Genomic DNA, 20,013 nt, shown 5'->3' on the forward strand with positions numbered 1-20,013 from the left:
GAACATTCCAGAGAATTCCAGAGCATTCCTTTCCTCTGGGCCATGACGACCCAGCCATTCCACGTGTCAAGGGCAGAAGTCAACTTTTCCGTGGTTCTGTCTGGCAATACAGGTCCAGAAAGAACTCAAGAAACCCATGGAGGGGAGAAATTAGTACAGGATTTATACAGAAAATTATCTATCCTATGGAGAAATGTTTAATGGTTGGATTGTTGATAAAGCAGCATGGATGGAGAATTTTCTGTACAGGGAAGTAGCAATGAAGAGAAGACGTTTTAGAAACAGAACTGATAGGAGGAAAAGCGTTTCGGTCCGAGGAGAGCAAAGAATTCAGAAAAGCAACCTCTACAGATGTCCACTCTTTTCTTTCTCAAAGTTTTAGCTGGTGTTATATTCACACTTCCTTAGCTTTCTTATTGAATCATACACAATAAATAAATATACAGTATATTTCTGTGAAAACGATGAAATCATAAATTGTTTCACAGATTAACATTTTTCATGCGATTTCAAGTTGATTTTATTTATTAAGCCTGTTTAGCTGTCTCCTAAAATCCAGCAAGGCACACTGGACTCTTAAGCCGTGGCAAACGTCCAGATTAAAAAAGTCTGTCCCTCTTTCAAGCTGCTTCCGGAGTCACAGCAACGTGTTCAGTGGAGCATCCAGATGGAGGAGACTGAAATATTTCTGAATATCGCCATTTCAGTCTTCCTATTTGTCCGGCAGCGATGACCCCCAGCCTCTAATTCATCAGCACCTGTAACTCAAGGCAGCAAAGATACAATTTGTATTAATGTCGATCTGCATAGCAACAGCACATCTGCTTTAAGAGATGGCTTTTTTCTCCTTCTGCATATACTGCCATGTGAACTTTGGCCCTCTGCCTAATGGCACGTGGCCGAAACTTTCAAAGACATATTAGACAGTAAGAATGAGAGAATGTTCCTTGGTAAGAAACTTTTTCAGAATGGAAAAGCATACCATAATCTTCATAAATTTCCTTGAATAGCAGAAGATCCAGGTCCATAACAGCACCAGGGCACCTGAGAAAAATATTTATTTTAAATTTATATAGTACTAAAAATTTAGTTTGCATGTCTTAGAGGAATGAGGTTGCACTACAGAATGCAGAGTTAAATTCAGTTTGGTCAGTGAGCCGGCTTGGTCTGGTGGTTAAGGCCACGGGCTAGAAACCAGGAGACTGAGAGCTCCAGTCCTGCCTTAGGCATGAAAGCCGGCTGGGTGACCTTGGGCCAGTCACTCTCTCAGCCCAGCCCACCTCACAAGATTGCTGTTGTGGGGAAAATAGGAGGAGGAAGGAGTATGACGTAAGTTTGCCGCCTGGAGTTATTTATAAAAATAATAAAGGCTGGATAAAAATTTTAAAAATTCCCTCCATCCCTGAATTTCTGATCCCCTGTTTGCTCCCCTCCAAGAGGGTCTGCAGTTTCCCCCCCTCAGATCAGAGGATTCTCCCAAACTCGGGGAAGGGGTTGCAGACCAGGGGCCCCGTGGAGAAGGGCCCCATCCTCGGATGGACTGCTTGGTAGAGGAAAGGCAAGGGAGGGGGGTCCAGGGGCGACTTTCTCATTTGGGGGGTCAGGAGGGGAGTCCCTCAGGGATGAGTGTTTGGACTGGACTTTGGAACCAGTTTGGGAGGGATCTGGACCAAGGAAGGGGTCAGCAGGAGGGGGACCAACCTGAGGATGATCCCGAACTGTTCAGGGAGCTAAAACCGGAAAGGGGTTGTGAAGTGCTGCAAAGATGGCAGGAGATGCCGTGTCCTCCTGGGGATGTCCATGCAGCGTCTTTTAAATGCGTTTGGGTATGGTCTGTCCTTGCGTGCCAGGAGGTGTGGACGATGGCTGTGTGTCCATGCCTTGTTTCCTAAGTCTGCAGGTTTGCAGAAAATCCTTCAGGGTCCCCTCAGGGTGGTATATTTTATTGTACTTTGTTTCTTCCAAGGAATGAGATGACTGATATTTGGGGGGCTCAGTGGGGAGGCGGAGGGGCCTCCTCGTCTCAGGTCCTTCCCGCGAGCCACGGGGAATCCGACTGTCCTGGCCGCCCCAGGACAGGACAGTCGAATCGGCCCTGCCAATCAACCCAGCAGCAAACAAGAGCCCAATCAAGGAACTCCCAAGGAGAGACACCAACACAAGCTGGACAGTAAATCAACAGAGAGCAAGGCCCACTCCCTCTTCATGGTGAAGATGTTGCCTAGCCTGGCAGTGAAACATCTGCAAGAAAACTCCAAGGCTCAGGGAGCACCAAGGACTCCAGTGTTCAGCCCTGAGCTACCAATTTTCGCTTTGAGAAATACAAAGCTCTTTAGGATCAGAGCATTCGAGAATGTCAGGGCTGGATGGGACTTCAAAGGTCCTCTGGTCCAGTGCGGGCATCCCTGACCGATGCTCATCCAACCCCTGTTTAAGTGCTTACAGGAAGGAGGGTCCACCACCCCCAAGACCGCAGATGCGTGTTAAGGTCATGCGCAGATGCAGCCAAAGGAAATGGTACTTTATTTTACCTTCTGGAACCGGGAGGAGTGTGGTACAGGCCTCACTGTCTTTACCTTGCTGCCCCCTTCTCCCTACAGGGTACTGATCCAGGGAAACCTGAAGTCATTTGGGACAATACAAACAAAGGGAATCATAGAAACACTGACCGAGGAACCTCCTGGAAAGATTTAGTGGTCAAGAGACTGAGTTATTGACAGCAGTCAGGAACAAGGCTAGATCACTTTAAACAATGTACGCTTGTGAGGAGGTGGAGATCAATGTTAGCGGAGCTCCATCTGAGAAACCTAACTCATCGCTGGTGGGGGAAAGTTCCAGTAATGCTGAGGAGCACTGGAATACTCATGGAAAGGCAGGGAAGGACATTCCAAAGGAAAGGAAGAAGGAGGAAGAAAATATGGAAGTAAATTTGTCCTTTGCTAAAGCCGAAGGTGGCCATGAGTAAAACAAATTCCTTTATAACTTTTCCGTTTCACTCTTCCACTTGATGGTAAGACATTCTTCCTGATCTCCAACTGAAATCTGTTTCCTTGTAATTTAAACTGAGTGTTTCTTGTCCTGTCTTCTGGAACAACCTTGAACAATTCTGCTCTGTCTTCTACATTATGGCCTTTCAGATAGTTGTCACCTCCTTCCATCCTGGCATGGAGCCGTTGATGACTTGCTTTGGAACCCTCTAACCGTAGCATTGTCCTACCCACATTTTGCCATCTACTCTGCTACAATATCACAGGAGGCTTTGTCAAAAGCTTTCCTGAAATCAGGGTTAGGGTTAGGGTTAGGTCACCACGTTCCCATGGTCAGCTAACCCAGTCACTCTATCAAAAAAGAAGATTGGCTTGGTTTGGCATGACTTATCCTTGATAAACCCATGTTGGCCTCTGCCAAGCGATGTGTTGTTTATTCGTTTAGTCGCTTCCGACTCTTCGTGACTTCATGGACCAGCCCACGCCAGAGCTTCCTGTCAGTCGTCAACACCCCCAGCTCCCCCAGGGACAAGTCCGTCACCTCTAGAATATCATCCATCCATCTTGCCTTTGGTCGGCCCCTCTTCCTTTTGCCTTCCACTCTCCCTAGCATCAGCATCTTCTCCAGGATGTCCTGTCTTCTCATTATGTGGCCAAAGTATTTCAGTTTTGCCTTTAATATCATTCTCTCAAGTGAGCAGTCTGGCTTTATTTCCTGGAGGATGGACTGGTTTGATCTTCTGGCAGTCCAAGGCACTCAGAATTTTCCTCCAACACCACAGTTCAAAAGCATTGATCTTCCTTCTCTCAGCCTTCCTTATGGTCCAGCTCTCGCAGCCATATGTTACTACGGGGAACACCATTGCTTTAACTATGCGGGCCTTTGTTGTCAGTGTGATGTCTCTGCTCTTAACTATTTTATCGAGATTTGTCATTGCTCTTCTCCCAAGGATTAAGCGTCTTCTGATTTCCTGACTGCAGTCAGCATCCGCAGTAATCTTCGCACCTAGGAATACAAAGTCTTTCACTGCTTCTACATTTTCTCCCTCACGACACGTTCCTCCACGCAAGGAGGGAAACGCAGCAGATGGAGGCAGCGAGACCCCCACGCAATAGCGCAAGGCAGGCGAGGGTGAGACCCCAACCCTGGAAGGAGGAATGGGACAGATGCTTCGCTAAAGGGCAATGCTTCACATGCGGCAAGGAAGATCACAAAGCAGCCGCATGCCCCAAAATGACACCCAGAGAGAGCCCGAGGAGGGCACAAACCGCACCAACCCCAGCGCCAAGAAAGCGACCAGCGGCGAAGGGGGAGTACCGACGCAGACACGTCCCCTACAGTTCAGAGGAGGAGGGAAGCAACCCCGACGAGCCGACGGGAAACGACACCCACCTGGCCTAAGGGGCGCCGAAGGACAGGTGGAGGACAGTGACAGGCACTACGACAAAGGGGTGAGTGAGGAATGCCCCACCCTCTACGTCCGTGTTACCCTCACCCATCGAAATAAAACTGAAAAGGTCTGGGCACTAATTGACTCGGGCTGCTCCAAAAGCCTAATGCACCCAGACCTGGTAGCCGCACTTAACCTCCGCTGCTATCCACTTCAGCACCAACTGGTGTTCTTGCAGCTCGATGGATCTGCAGCGGGAGGGGGCCCGGTCACCCAATACACCGGAGAAACTGCACTAAGGCTCGGCAGCCACGAGGAAAAATTGGCTTTCATCGTGGCACCGGTGGGGCAACCTCGACTCATACTGGGGATCCCATGGCTCGTGCAGCAAAACCCAGTCATCAACTGGAGAACCAGAGAGATTAAGTTTGCTGACGGGCGATACCAAGCACCTTCAGGGAACAGGGTTCCCCGAGCAGCCATGGGGGGGGCGACGACGACGGCGGAGCACAGAGAGACGGCACTGCCAGAGGGACTGCCAACCAAATACGGGGATTTTGCCAACGTTTTCGGCAAGAAAGAGGCGGACAAACTCCCCCCCCACAGAAAGATGGACTGCACCATTGAACTGGTCCCGGGGGTACCCCTACCCAAACCAAAAATATACGCCATGACCCAGCGAGAGCTGGCAGCATTAAGGGACTTCGTAGACAAAAACTTGGCGAGAGGTTTTATCGAGCCAGCAAACTCTCCAGTGGGAGCGCCAGTCCTCTTTCGCAAGAAAAAGGACGGGTCACTGCGGCTCTGTACAGATTACCGCGGATTAAACGCAGCAAGCATTTCAAATAAATACCCCTTACCCTTAATAAAGGACATCTTGTCCCACCTGGTAAAGGGTAAGGTATTCTCGAAATTGGACATAAGGGAAGCCTATTACCGCATACGGATACGGGAGGGGGATGAGTGGAAGACTGCTTTCAACTGCCCATTGGGGGCGTTTCAATATAAGGTGCTCCCATTCGGACTGGCAGGAGCACCGGGGGTATTTATGCAGTTAATTAATGAGGTCCTGCGTGACCACCTTTTTAAGGGGGTTTTGGTTTACCTCGACGATGTATTGATCTACACAGAAACGGAGCGTGAGCACAAACGCTTGGTAAAAGAAGTGCTCAAGAAACTTTGCAAGGCAGAGCTGTTTGTTAAGCTCTCCAAGTGCGAGTTTCATAAAAAACAAATTGACTATCTAGGGTATAGGATTTCAGCTAAAGGGATAGAAATGGACCCCTGCAAGGTCCAAGCCATACTGGCGTGGGAGCGCCCACGCACGAGGAGACAACTTCAAAGCCTCCTGGGATTCACTAATTTCTACAGGGGGTTCACGCCAAGGCTGGCAGAGACTATTTTGCCCCTAACTAACCTGCTTAAGACTAAGGGCTTGGGGGACACGGGCAAATCAAGAAACCCGGGGGCACTACTAAACTGGACAGCTGACTGTCAAACGGCATTCGAGAGACTAAAAAACCTCTTCACAGCTGAGCCAGTGCTACAACACCCCGACCCCACCAAGCCTTTTGTGGTGCAGGCAGATGCCTCCGACTTTTCCATCGGAGCCATCCTGCTCCAAAGGGACTCCGACAACCACCTAAAACCCTGCGCCTACTTTTCCCGCAAATTCTCCGAAACAGAGCGGAGATGGCACGTATGGGAAAAGGAGACGTTTGCAGTAAAAATGGCTCTGGAAACATGGAGGCACCTGCTGGAAGGGGCCACTTGCCCCTTCGAGGTCTGGACAGACCACAAGAACCTGGAAGCACTCAGCACGCCAAAACGGCTCAGTCCGAAGCAGGTGCGATGGGCTCAGTTCTTCAGCTGGTTCAATTTCACGCTGAAATTCATACCAGGCAAGAAGAACTTCCTGGCAGACGCCCTTTCCCGACGGCCACAGGACGACACGCAAGCCTCCGACATTGTGGGGACAGTATGGACTGAGAAACAGCTGGGCTGCCCAGCTGTCACGCGTAGCCAGACAAGGAATCAGCGCACGCCAGCACGAACGGCAGGGAGCGATCGGAGCCGGTGTTCGATTTCACCGAACTGGCAACAAAGACTCACACAAGCACTACAGAAAGATACATGGTTGCAAAACAACCGACACCATGTATCTTTTAAAGACAGCATCGCCTGGAAAGGGAAAGCCTTGTACGTGCCCGAATCACTGCGGGGGGAGATCTTACATAGATCGCACGATGACAAATCTGCAGGGCATTTTGGGTTCGTAAAAACCCTTCACCTAACGAGGAGGCAATTTTGGTGGCCAAACTTCAGAAAAGACGTAAAAGACTACGTGGCCAACTGCCCCACATGTGCCACCATCAAACGGAAAGGGGGGAAACCCCAAGGGCTGCTGCAGCCAGTAGCCAGCCCCTCCCGCCCATGGGAAGAAATTTCCATGGATTTCATTGTGGACCTCCCACCCAGCCAAAGAAAAACAGTGATATGGGTGGTAAAAGACTATTTCTCAAAACAGGCACACTTCATCCCATGCGCAACTATCCCCTCCGCACAACAACTGGCACGTTTGTTCCTAACACACATATACAGGATCCACGGTGCCCCCTACAGGTTGGTGACCGACAGAGGCACACAGTTCACATCAAAGTTTTGGCGGGAATTTTTAAAACTAATCGGAACCAAGCAAGCACTGTCCACTGCGTGGCATCCACACACGGACGGATCTACAGAGATCCTAAACTCAACACTTGAACAGTTCCTGAGGGCATTCATAAATTACCAACAGGACAACTGGGTAGACCTACTACCTTTTGCAGAGGTGGCCTATAATAACGCGGTGCACCAGAGCACTGGCCACACCCCATTTAAGGTGGTCTACGGAAGGGACTTTGTACCGATACCAGAATTGCCGCAACCTGAAACCCTGCCCTGCTCACCAGACGATTGGGCGGCACAGCTGGCAACAACCTGGCCAATCATCCAAACGGCCCTAGCAGACGCACAAACCACGTACAAAAAATATGCGGACAACCACAGGGCGGAGGCACCGAACTACAAAGTGGGAGATAGGGTCTACCTCTCCACTAAGTTCATAAAGACCTCGAAACCCTCAAAGAAATTGGCACCGAAATTCATTGGGCCTTTCAAAATCACACAGGTAATCAACCCAGTTACTTTCAAACTGGAACTGCCTTACAATTTGAGACGGGTCCACCCAGTGTTTCACTGTGCACTACTGAAGGCAACGAGCACATCCAAATGGCATACGGAAGAACCTCTACCCCCACCCATAATGATAGACAACCAACAACATTTTGAAGTAAAAGAAATACTGGACTCAAGAAAGCAAAGAGGAAAGCTGCAATACCTCGTTAAATGGAAACATTTCTCACACCCAGAGTGGGTCCAGGCACGACACGTCATGGCTAGACAACTAACAAGACAGTTCCATGAGGCATACCCGGAGAAACCAGCACCATAAGAACATCTTTGGGGGGCAGCATGTCATGACCTCGTTGCAAGGCACAAAGAGCCTCACAACGTGGATCATGATCATTAAGGAAAAGGGGAAGGAGATAATCAAACCAGGGATTAACACAAGCACCCAAAAGCACCCACACCCATGGACCCATAGGCAGCTGAAAAGAAGGACGTCAGAGGGACGGAGATAAGCTGCACCTGGTGCCCCGGAGGACACAACCGACGCTGGGAGACAAAGGAAGACACCGGGAAAACGCCCAGGCAGCCATCAAGAGTCCCATCAAGAGGGATCGGGACAAAGCAGGGTGGGGAAGCCCGGGGCAATACAAGAGGGTATAAAAGGGGCACCCCCACACCACCTACCCCATTCCCGTTTTTCGTTCTGTCAGCTATCATTCCAATAAACCAGAAATCCTTAATACCCATTAAGTGAGTCTGTGTCTTATTGCGAAGCGAGGCTGACCCTGACACCATCTGAACCAATCAGGCCGAATGAGGGAAGAGAAAAGTTTGCAGGTCAAAGGAAACGAAAAAGTTGTGAGAGAAACCAGTCCATAACTGAGCGTGAAAAAAGCTCACCTTTCCAGCGTGCCCATAGTGAAGACTGACTTGCCCAACAAGAACAGGAAGGAAAAGGAAAAGGAAACTGTTCAAAGAAGAACGGTAAAATATTTAAAAATACTTCAGACTTAAATCAGCAATGTATAAACCACACTTGTAGTTTATTCGTTCAGTCGCTTCCGACTCTCTGTGACTTCATGGACCAGCCCACGCCAGAGCCTCCTGTCAGTCAACACCCCCAGCTCCCCCAGGGACGAGTCCGTCACCTCCAGAATATCATCCACCCACCTTGCCCTCGGTCGGCCCCTCTTCCTTTTGCTGGGATTACAGTCAAACCTCTGCTCTTTCTTTGCATGATAGTGTCAACATGGAAGATCATCTGTATAAATGTACAGAGTGTGGAAAGAGCTTTGCTCGAAGCAGCCGACTTGCCTCTGACTTGTTCCACCTCCAGCAACACAGCCAAAAATTGTGTTTCCCTGTTTTGTAGTCTTTCCACACGTATTCCATCTTCAGTCAACTAGTATTCCGAGATCTTGTTCAGAAACACCCTTACCAAGTCTGGTATCCCCTGTACTATTCCTGTGCATTTTATTTTTATGGCTCAATGAAGAACTGTGCACTTGTCCATTCAATATTCAATTCAATAGTTAGGTTAACTACGAAGCTCGGTAGCATCCTCTATGCCTGGAGGGCAAATTGAACATTTAATCTGGTATCTGCTACTGCAAGGAGAGAGCCTGTCGTCACAGTGAGAAGTATTAGATAAATATTTCTAGATTACAGAGAACTAAGTCCTCCTGGCATTCCAGGAGTTTCTTAAGTCAAGAAAGCCTGAAACTGCAGTCAAAAGTAAACGCTGCTGTACTACCCCAACCCTAATCTCACAGTCCATAAAAGGGTCCACACAGGGCAGAAACCTCATGAATGCCTGGAGTGTGGAAAGGCCCTCCGTGAACGTGGGGGCCTTACTATTCGTAGGAGGAGCCGGACGGGAGAAGCCATATGAATGCCCGGAGTGTGGGAAGAGCCTCAGAGTGAATCGTTCTCTTACGTCCCATGACAGGATCCACGCTGGGGAGAACCGCATAAATGTATAGAACGTGGGAAGCGTTTTAGTAAGAGCAGTACCTGAACTTCTCATGAAAGGATCCACAAAAGGGAAAAACCACGCAGATGGTTGGAATATGAGAAGAGCATCGAGGAAAAAAATAACTACCTTCACGTGAGAGATCCAGACAGCGGATCTGGCTCCCGTAGTGTTGCACTGCCCGCTCCAAACCCGTTGTAGTTTCACACAGTCGGCCTCACCTCTGCAGCCAAGTACGTAGCATCGGTCACGGTGGTGGGACTATCCGCATTTCACATAAAGGTCGGTTTGGAGTGGATGAGGTGGTTGCTAGGAATGTAGTCCTTAAGAGCACAGCAGAAGACAGAAGCGAGAGCCAGTCTGGTCTAGTGGTCAAGGGCGGCCGACTAGGAATCGGGAGACCGTGAATTCTAGTCCCGCCAGGAGGGAGGGAGGGAGGGATTACGGTTACCCTGGGATCAGTGTACAGTCCCAGTGAGAAGCAGGTGCCTTTTGCGTGTGAGGTGTTTAAACAACCTGAGGAACTCAGGAGGGAAGAACTCCTGAGTTAGCCAGAGACTGGACTGGGGTTCTTGATGAATAAAAGATATTTCAAAGGAAAATGCTTTGATTACAGGGGATGCGCTTAAAGGGCGCAGCATACAGTACTGATGCTTGGCCAGAGACTGGACTGGGGTTCTTGATGAATAAAAGATATTTCAAAGGAAAATGCTTTGATTACAGGGGATGCGCTTAAAGGGGAGGGAGGGAGCAAGGGGTGGGTGCTGGGTGAGGTGCTGCTGGGTGAGGGAGGGAGCAAGGGGTGCATGGGGGTGGGGGGTGCGCAAGAGGTGCCGTGGGGGTGGGGTTTTGTGGGGGTGCATGAGTGGCTGGTGCAGTGTGAGTGCAGGGGGGCTGGGGAGGGTGCATGAGCGGTGGAGACTTACCCCAGTGACTTATGACTTACGAGCTTCCCTGCTGGCTTCCCCATTGACTTCCTGGTGATCACATGATCGCAGGGCCCTCAGCAGCTGGTCATAAGTGCAAATGGGTTGCCAAGCACCCAGATGGCAATCATGTGACTGTGGGGCTGCTGGGATGGCTGGAACTTTGAGGACTGGTTGTAACATCGTTTGTTCAGCGCTGTCATAACTTGGAACAGTCGCTGACTAAATGGTTGTAGGTTGAGAACTACCTGTACTCAGACCTTATTCTATGTGCTTTAAAGCCTTTACCAGAAATTGAAGTCACAGACCTTCACACTTTAGATAATTATTTAAAGAGCATTAGCTTTAGAAGCCAGCCAGATCCTGGCACTCAGCAGGGTTGCAGGAAAGGATGTAGGGGCTCTATCAGAATGGTCAGCCATGAAACACGAGGGTATATTTTTCAGGTTAAATATCACTGCAGGATCACATACTTGACTGTAGATTCGGTTGGTTTCAAAAGAATGCATATTCAGAGGGTGATGGCCTTAAATGTACGCAGTATGGCTTTATAGGCAGAGGTGTGCATGTGTCATGAGTGCCGATGAGCTGAAGACATCAGCACATCGGCACACATGACAAAGACAAGGAAGCAGAAGGAAGGGACACAAAATAAGCATAGCACGCAAAGCCATCACGACACAAAGAGAAGGAAAAGAAGACAAAGACAAGGCGGATCACGAGGCACACCCAAGCTATTAGCAGGAGCGCCACGGAGATCGCCCAACGGACAGCAATCATCGGCTGAAAGAGGAGACCGATGATGGGCGATCCCGGGGCACCCGCAGGGGCCCCGCAACCCTACACCTACCGGCACGAAAGGATGCAGGACAAAGGGCGGGTGACGTAACCTAAGGAGAGGGGGCGCTGACCGGCGCGGGGTATTTAAACCCCGCACTGACGCGCTCCCTTCACTCTCAGCTTTTTTCCGCAACTGACACTACGTGATGAATAAAACAGAACCTGCTTCAACTGAACCAGTGTCTGTGCTTTACTCAGCGGTAGGCAGTGCATGACAGCATGGATCTGTATAGAAGCTTCCTTTGTTTTTGTGGGTTTAATCACCAGTAACATGTGGTGGTCTCTCATGAAGGATACACAGGCTGCAAGTTTTCTCGGGATGAGAGCTTGTGGTCTCTCATGAAGAATGTAGGAAGAATGCACAGACACAACTTCCTCAGGAGGAGAGCTTGTGGTGGTCTCTCATGAAGAATATACAGGACACATAGTTTCTTGGGATGAGAGCCCCGATTCAAGCCGTAAGCTCTCTTTTATTATTCCCCCAGCTAAGCAAGTGCACTAAAACCGTAATTCACATAGCAGAAGGCTGATTGGTCTAAATAGCAATGCATACCTCATGTAACCCCCCTGATAGCCTCCTGGCACAGCTCAGGTTACAGCTCGTGTTGCCTTGTGAGGAAAGTTTTTGCTACAACCTTATCCACTATGGAAGTTCAAGGAAGGTTCAATGTAAATAAACACCTTGCACAGCTGTCGTGGTTTGCCAGCCAACAGCATAGCATGCAATGCTCTCTACAGTAACATAGTAAGTAGCAGCAGGTGGCAGTACCTGGCCAACCTTGGCTGTTCTTGAAATAACTAAGGCATGTAGGACCTGGTTAGTGTTTGAATGGGACGCCATCAGGAAGTCACAAAGCTATAGTTAGACTGGGAAGTCAAAAATACATCCCAGAAGAAGGCAGAGACAAAACTTTTTGGTACGGTTGCCAAGATAGCGCCATAGCCATCATGTCTTTGCAATCACCAGCAATGAGCTCAAATTGAGATAACACCTTTTAATGTACTACATTTGAATCTTCTTCTTCACATTGACTCAGTTCCTAATTTCTAGCATGATGGGTAAGTGAAACAAAGAACAGCAAGCAATGCACAGGAGTTGGTTACCGCATTTTTCTCAAGCAATGCTCTATCCAAAGACATGTCTCTCCTAGCATATTTCTGTTCAGGTTCCCATCTAAGTACGTTGCTTGTAGGTTTGGGCTACCTCGCAGGTCAAAGGCACCTGGGGGTGGAAAGAAACATCTAATTAATTAATATATTAATATTATAGTTTAATAAAGGCAACCATTTTTATAAAAGAAACCTAAAATATGACTTCTTATGCATAAGAATGGTCTAAAAATTGGTTTCTTATGGGAAGGAAGGAAGGAAGGAAGGAAGGAAGGAAGGAAGGAAGGAAGGAAGGAAGGAAGGAAGGAAGGAAGGAAGGACTGATATGGGCCCAGTGAGATAGCAGCACCTGATCAACCTTGGCTGATCTTGAAAAGCTAGGCTGGACTGGGCTCATCTGCCTAGGGGCAAACATCCTGAATGAAAGATCCTTGACAAACCATTTCTGTAGTGTTGCCAAGGAAACCACATGGATGTGTCCAAGAAGTTACCAGGAGTTGAACTTGGCCTGAAGGAAGCTTCACCTTAGCTTATATAGTTAGTACACACTTGGAAATTTTTACTGTAATTTAAATAAAGAAACACAACATCTCACCATGGCGGGAAGACTGTGTGCCAGGTCTGGTGAATGGCCAACTTAAGCTCATGCCTCTGTCTGTCAAGGTTCCTATCTTTAACTTGATTTCAACTATCACTTATGAATCTATGAGAAGGCCACTGCACCTAGAAGTGGTCCTTCAAATAACTCTGTTCCAAATATCTAAGACTTCCAAATGTTGAGAGAAAAAAGTGAAGTAATGGTCCCAGTATATGAGCCTTCTTCAGACAGAGCCAGCATGGTATAGTGGTTGGTTTGCTGGGCCAGGAACAGGAAGACCCAGGTTCCAGTCCTTCCTTAGGCATGGAAGCTGGCTGGGTGACCTTGGACCTTGACTATGTCTCAGCAAAAATCAGTGTAAGGCTCGCGACAAGCCAGAAGAACCCCCCACCCCCACCCCCCATTGCATCATACATTGATACGTTTTGTGGTATGAACTAGATGAATGTAGTACAAACCAAGTGGACCCAACAACTAAGTGGGGCAAAAGCTGGCACCTCCAGAATTCTCAGGCAAGAGAGTTGAATTTGGGTATAGGAAGCTGGGCCGAGGTCTTCTTTTACTATTCACTCATTATATGGCCTTCTGTAGGATACTGTCTTGGTCACAGTGCTTCATATGTCAATTGGGGCAATACACAGGTTTTATTGATAAGGAATACTGAGGTCATGGGATAAGCAATTAACACAAAATCAGCCATAGCAAATGCATACAATTTTCATTGTATTTGTGTCAACTCCACATGAAGCAGCATCCTCAAAGCATCTCCTTCCCTTTCCCTTTCCCCTTCCCCTTCCCCTTCCCCTTCCCCTTCTCCTGAAGTGCACAGCAGATACAGAAAAGAAATATAAGAGAAAAGTGTTCTGAAATATATAGCCATCAGTTCTGTTCAAGGCAGGCAGCAACTGGCACTGAGCTGGCCAAGCGAATGTCAAATAAGGCTTCTCTCATTTGCGGGCGGGGTGTCACCACTAGGAAAGCTCTGCCTCTCATGCTATTGATCCAACAGTTTTTACCTGTGGATAGATTAGTATACAAGCAATTTGATAAGAGACTGTGTATTACTGAAAATGAGAAACCCTTGCTGATTTACTGCAAATCACCTAGAAATCTATCAGTAGATCCTCATATAACTTCTGTCCAATTCCTTTTTGGGGGCTGTTATGATAAAGTTTTGCCATTTTTTTAAACTGGTAAGTTAGTACAACTTCATAAGCCTGATTTGCTTTCAATATCGAATGCAAACATGAAAGAAGCAAGACTGGGATCCGGAATTCCAGAATCCCTTTTCAGTAATTTCATGCTGACACCAGAGGCTTGGTTTTCTTTCTCTTCTTCTTCTTTTTTTTTTTAGAAATACACCCCAAACCTAAAGAAATGTTCATTGTGGTTTCTATCGTGGTCACATCCAGACTCAAATGCAGTTTATATAAAGGCATTTAATCACCAGTCAGCTTTTTATTACAGTGTTCTAAAGTGAAGCCTCTGAGTTGAAACAATATTTTAGAGATTAGTATCAAAATCTCAGGCAGCAATATTAGTCCCCAGCTGTGTTCCCAGAGAGCAGGTACTTGGCAGGACAAAGGAAATCCTCTTCTTTTCTGCTAGGCTAGAGCATTCCTGGGGCGACTGTCTCTCTTTTTCCCCCTTAGGAAGGTAATAAATCACAGGCTTTGTTAACAAGCCGGGAGGGGGGCTGCTGAGTTCTGTTTGTCAGAATCTGCCCAAGCAAACATCAGGGTCCCACGGATTGGAGGTTGGAGCTCCAGAGGTCCTTTTGGGAGGGAGAGTTAAAAAATTCTGAAGAGTTCCATTTTGTCAGCCCCTCCATATTCTGGAGCAGTTTTCTGTGAAGTCACAGAACCAAGAACATGAGAGAGAGAGAAAAAATGAAACCTTGGGCAGTTCAGTGTGGAGCATTTTACACATGTGCACATGCATCCTAGCACAAGGGTCAGTAATCTCTTTCGGGCCTGGGCAGGTGTTTGCAACACTGAGAGTTTTGTGGATATTCTCCCCAAGTCACTGCCAGGTGGGTGCCAGCAGTCTCAAACGCTGCTCACCTTCTGGCTGAACCCCTCCTTTTGATCATCTCTGCTCCCGTTTTCTCAAGAGGCTGGCACATTTCCAAAACAGTCCCTGGACTACAACCACTTACAGTCTCCATTGTCTGAGAATGCCTGCGGAGCCTACAGGTAACACTGGAGGTTACGGTTGAATCTTCACTCCTCCGTGCACTGGTGATGTTGCCTAGCTAGGTAATAAAGCACCTTCAAGGCAAGCTCAGAGGACTCCAAGAACCCAAGAAGAAAATGTTTTAAACAGTTAAGTGGGGCGGTGAACTGGCAAAAGGAGCCTGTTATTCCAGGACATTCCCAGGTACAAAGTGTACAGTCTGCGGTGACTCCATCTGGCTGTGGATTGAGGTGGACGGACACAAATTCACGTCGTCATCTCTTGCAGAGTCACTCCTTCGTCTCCAGCAGATGCAGCCTAAATTAGGACTGCTTTTAGAACACCGGAAAACGGTTCGCTGAACATGCGGGAGCCGGAACGAGAGCTGTCCGAAAACACTCTAAGAATTGGGTATCTCACGAGCTTGGTGCAGGAGTCTCCTTTCGGAACAGCGTCTGCAAGGTGCGCTCGGTGTTACTAACTGCCTGGTTCCTATTCCATATGCAGCCTGTTCTAGCACATTTGCACTGCAGTGTCTGCCCAGAAACAAACCTCACTGAATTCAGTGCTGTGCAATTCTCGGTAAGTCTGTTCGGGAGCCAAGGGCGACCTCATTATTCCTATTCCTGGGATACTAAGTGCTGCCCAGAAAGAAGAGGGAGCCAGAAAAGCAGCCAGGCGGGCGGGGCGGGGCGCGCGCGCGCGCGCGCGAGGCAGGGAGGGAGCTCGCGCCGAGGCGACGCCAATCCTCCCCGTCTCCCGGCGCAAAAGGCGAGCCAGCGCTTGGCCAGGGCCTCCCTTTCCACGCCCCGCGGTTCGCGGCGTGAGCCAGCGCGCGAGAGGGGGCCCCCTGGCGGCGGGGCACCGACCGCAGGGCGCCGCGGGCGGGCTCTGCTTCGCCGCCGGTTTCCGGCGAGAGAGGCTGGGACGCCGCTCAGGTCTCGCGGCTCCTTCCCTTCCTCCTCCGTCCAGCTGGAACGATCCGGACGGCGCCCTGCGGCTCTGCCACCCAGCCCCTGGCACCGCCGCGCCGGGTTCCCCCCTTCCCCCGCTTTCTTCCTTGGCTCTCCCTTCCCCCTAAAGAGATGGCCGGCTCAGGTCTTGGCAGATAGACTTTATCGGAACCTAAAGAGCAGCCAAGGCTGGAGTTAAATCCAAGGCTGGAGTTAAAATCTCTGGAAGAAACATTAACAATCTCAGATATGCAGATGATACCACTTTGATGGCTGAAAGCGAAGAGGAACTGAGGAGCCTTATGATGAAGGTGAAAGAAGAAAGTGCAAAAGCTGGTTTGCAGCTAAACCTCAAAAAAACCAAGATTATGGCAACCAGCTTGATTGATAACTGCAAATAGAGGGAGAAAACGTAGAAGCAGTGAAAGACTTTGTATTCCTAGGTGCAAAGATTACTGCAGATGCTGACTGCAGTCAGGAAATCAGAAGACGCTTAATCCTTGGGAGAAGAGCAATGACAAATCTCGATAAAATAGTTAAGAGCAGAGACATCACACTGACAACCAAGGTCCGCATTGTTAAAGCAATGGTGTTCCCTGTAGTAACATATGGCTGCGAGAGCTGGACCATAAGGAAGGCTGAGCGAAGGAAGATCGATGCTTTTGAACTGTGGTGTTGGAGGAAAATTCTGAGAGTGCCTTGGACTGCAAGAAGATCAAACCAGTCCATCCTCCAGGAAATAAAGCCAGACTGCTCACTTGAGGGAATGATATTAAAGGCAAAACCGAAATACTTTGGCCACATAATGAGAAGACAGGACACCCTGGAGAAGACGCTGATGCTGGGGAGAGTGGAGGGCAAAAGGAAGAGGGGCCGACCAAGGGCAAGGTGGATGGATGATATTCTAGAGGTGACGGACTCGTCCCTGGGGGAGCTGGGGGTGTCGACGACCGACAGGAAGCTCTGGCGTGGGCTGGTCCATGAAGTCACGAAGAGTCGGAAGCGACTAAACGAATAAACAACAACAAAGAGCAGCCATCGCCGGGACTCGCTAGCCAAGAAGGCATTTTCAACAGAGACCAAGCGCTCGGAACGCTCGGGCTGCTAGTGCCGCTGGCTGCTGCAAAGAGGCGCGGGCGGGTGGGCGGGCGGGCGGCCCGGACAGCCTCAGGGCTCCCTCCTCTCGCCAGTTCCCTGCCCTCGCGACCGTCCCGCGGGCGCCTCCCTTCCGCAAGCTGGCGGCACCCGTCTCCGCGGGACCCCTCGGTCCAGGCCATGGAGCAGCCGCGCCGTGGGGAGCCTTCCCGAGCCCCCGAGCCCGCGTAGCTGGCCTTGATCGCCGCGCTGGTTGGCCTCCTAGGGACTATTGCCGGAGATCGACGCGCAGTGGGGGGACGCTCCTCTTTCCCCCGCGAGCCTCCTCGGGGGCGGGGGCAGACGCGAACGCCGGGGAGGTTTGGCGCTCGCCAGTGAGGCGAGAGGGCCAGGGCGAGCTGGGGACAGGAGCGCGGCTTCGGAGCGCCGAAGGGGGGGCGGATCGGTGGGAGGGCGCGGGTGTGTGCGCGCGTGCACGAGGTTCTTTGGGCACCCTCAGGTGCACGCCGCTGTCTCGAAACCTTTGCCTGGAGCTTGAGCTTGGTCTCGGCCACGACCCGGGAGCCCAGGTTAATCGGTTGGGTCCTCTCCGCCTCCCCCGCCGCTCTCTGCCGCCTCCTCCTCCTCCTCCTCCTCCTCCACTTTCCGCGCCTGCCTGGCCGGGCGCGTAGCTTTCCTCCTGCCCTACGCGAAGAGCCGGGGTGGCGGCGAAAGACCCGATGGATGCCCTCTGTTCCCACCCTCCTGGACAGCAATAGCGCTGGACATGAAAAAAAACAAACCTATTAAGCCCCTCGCTCTGGAGTCAGCCCGCAAGCGGTTAATTCGGCCCAAGGGAGAGCACTTCTGCTCCCGGCGCCCTCGCTAGACGGACTCGTTCTCTCTGAGGCACCCACTTCTTCCCCTTCGTCGGCCGGGTCTCTCCCCCCCCCCCCTCCCCACTCAGCTCGACGCCTAACCTTGTCTCGCGGTCACGGAGTTCACCCTTTCATTTCTGCCTAGGCTGGAGCGAGCTGGCCTGGCTCTCTAAGGCAGATGCCGGGTGGATCTGTGGTTCTGGCGGTGCAGAGAGGGAGCCCCAGCAGCGCGGAGGAAGTTTGAGCCGCGAGGATGCAGCCCACAGACTGGTACGCGGTGCTTCTGCTGCAACCTGCGCTGTGCCTGGTAAGTTTCCGCGCCTCTCGTTCCCCCCTCCCCTCCTCCCCCAGCTGGGGCTGCCAGCGGGACAGCAGCAGAGGAGGCCTCGATCCTGGGGGAGAAGTCTGACGCTCCAAACCAACGTCTTGCGTCCCGGGTGCCTCCGCCAGTCACCGACGTGCCTAGAGGCAGGGAGGAGAGTTCGGGTCCGGCAACCTCAAGGCGAAGCTCCGGCTTGAGAGGGGCGCGATCCCTCTCTGGGGGTGGTCGCTTGGGGCGGGGGTCACACAGCGGATCCTGGGCAGAGATATTGCAATCTTACTGATCAGGGTTTGCTTCTGTGTGGGAGGGTGAGAAGGAAGGAGCCCTCCGCAGCGTCCCTTGGAAAGGTTGTGCCGGTGTGTGGTGGTGCTTCGGGCGCACGTTCTGTGCAACTTTTTCCTCCCCGCGTTCCTCCAGTTGGGCGTGGAAGGTTCCATTCGTTCACACGGGGGGGGGGGGGGAAACACCACAGGACGGCTGAGGCGACGCATGGGATTGAGTCCCGAGGCCGTTCTGACGACTCCGCTGTCACCCTGATTCCCCGACCCCTCCCTCCGACGCACAGTCGGAAACGCTTCCCGCTCGGGTGCCTTCGGAATGGGCTATAACTTCCATCGCTGGCAAACAAGTGGCCATTCCCCTCATTAGCTGAGAATGATGGGAGCGGTAGGCTTGCCATCCAAGCTGGGGATGATGGGAGTTGTGGTTTGGCAATTCTGGGCGGGCGTGTTGGGAATTAGAACCCAGTACACGTGACAGGAGCTAGGAATGAGAAGCTGATATTTGGGAGAAAGTATTTCCGTGTGGTCAGCTTCCTTGTCTCCCTGCCCCACCCCGAGGGGTCTTTAATGGTCCTGGGGACCGAGGGGAAGTCTTGGTGGCTGCTCCAAGAAGTCCTGCCAATCGTTCTCCGGTAGCGGGAATCGTGGTCGTGGGAAAATAAAACCCTGTTGGTTATCCTTCCCCCGCCCACCACAGAATAAGATCTACTAATTTAAACCATTCCGCTGTAAACCATCGAGCGTCCCCCGTCAGCCCACTCTCAAAGCGCTCGGGAGTAACTCCCCTTTAAGATTGCTACAGCAGCCGAATCCGTCCCTTTCCCGGGGATCCCATTCTCCACCCGGACCGACCGATCAAGCTGCGTTACCAGAGCCCCGCCGTTCGGTTTCTTTCGGAAGCCATCGGTTTCCAGATCGGATGAACGGCAGTACGAGGATTAGGCCGGACGGAAAAAACCAAACCAAACCTGAGCAACAGGACCCGAGAGGACTTGAGTGGAATGTCAGCCCAACAGGCAGAAACCTAACGAACCCCTTTCCAGGGTATGCCGTACCCCACGCCCCGCTGCCTGTAATTGCAGGCGTTGGACGCCTGAGGGCGCTGTGCCCCAGTTTCAGCTTGGCTCGGGACATCTTGGGGGGTGAACAGGTGAGCACGGGGGGCAACCCCTCCCGATGGCAATGGAGGACGGCTGAGGCGACAGGGGATAAGGGAGATAGCCAAGATCGGCCGAGCCCTTTAAAAACAGCCTCCATCAACCTTTCCAATGTAAGCCACTTTCTTTTCCAGGATCTCATCCTCTCCCTCCAAAGAAGAGAAGAATTGCTGAAATT

The 20,013-nt window shown here is 50.8% G+C and overlaps 1 protein-coding gene across 1 annotated transcript in view; it reads left to right on the plus strand.

The window, feature by feature from the left end:
* LOC134491913 (zinc finger protein 595-like) overlaps positions 1–20,013 on the plus strand; it is a 610,720-nt gene that overhangs the window by 15,320 nt on the left and 575,387 nt on the right. The gene's annotated exons all lie outside the window — the stretch shown is intronic.

This window comes from Candoia aspera, chromosome 2 (genome assembly GCF_035149785.1).
Source record: "Candoia aspera isolate rCanAsp1 chromosome 2, rCanAsp1.hap2, whole genome shotgun sequence".
NCBI lineage: Eukaryota > Metazoa > Chordata > Lepidosauria > Squamata > Boidae > Candoia > Candoia aspera.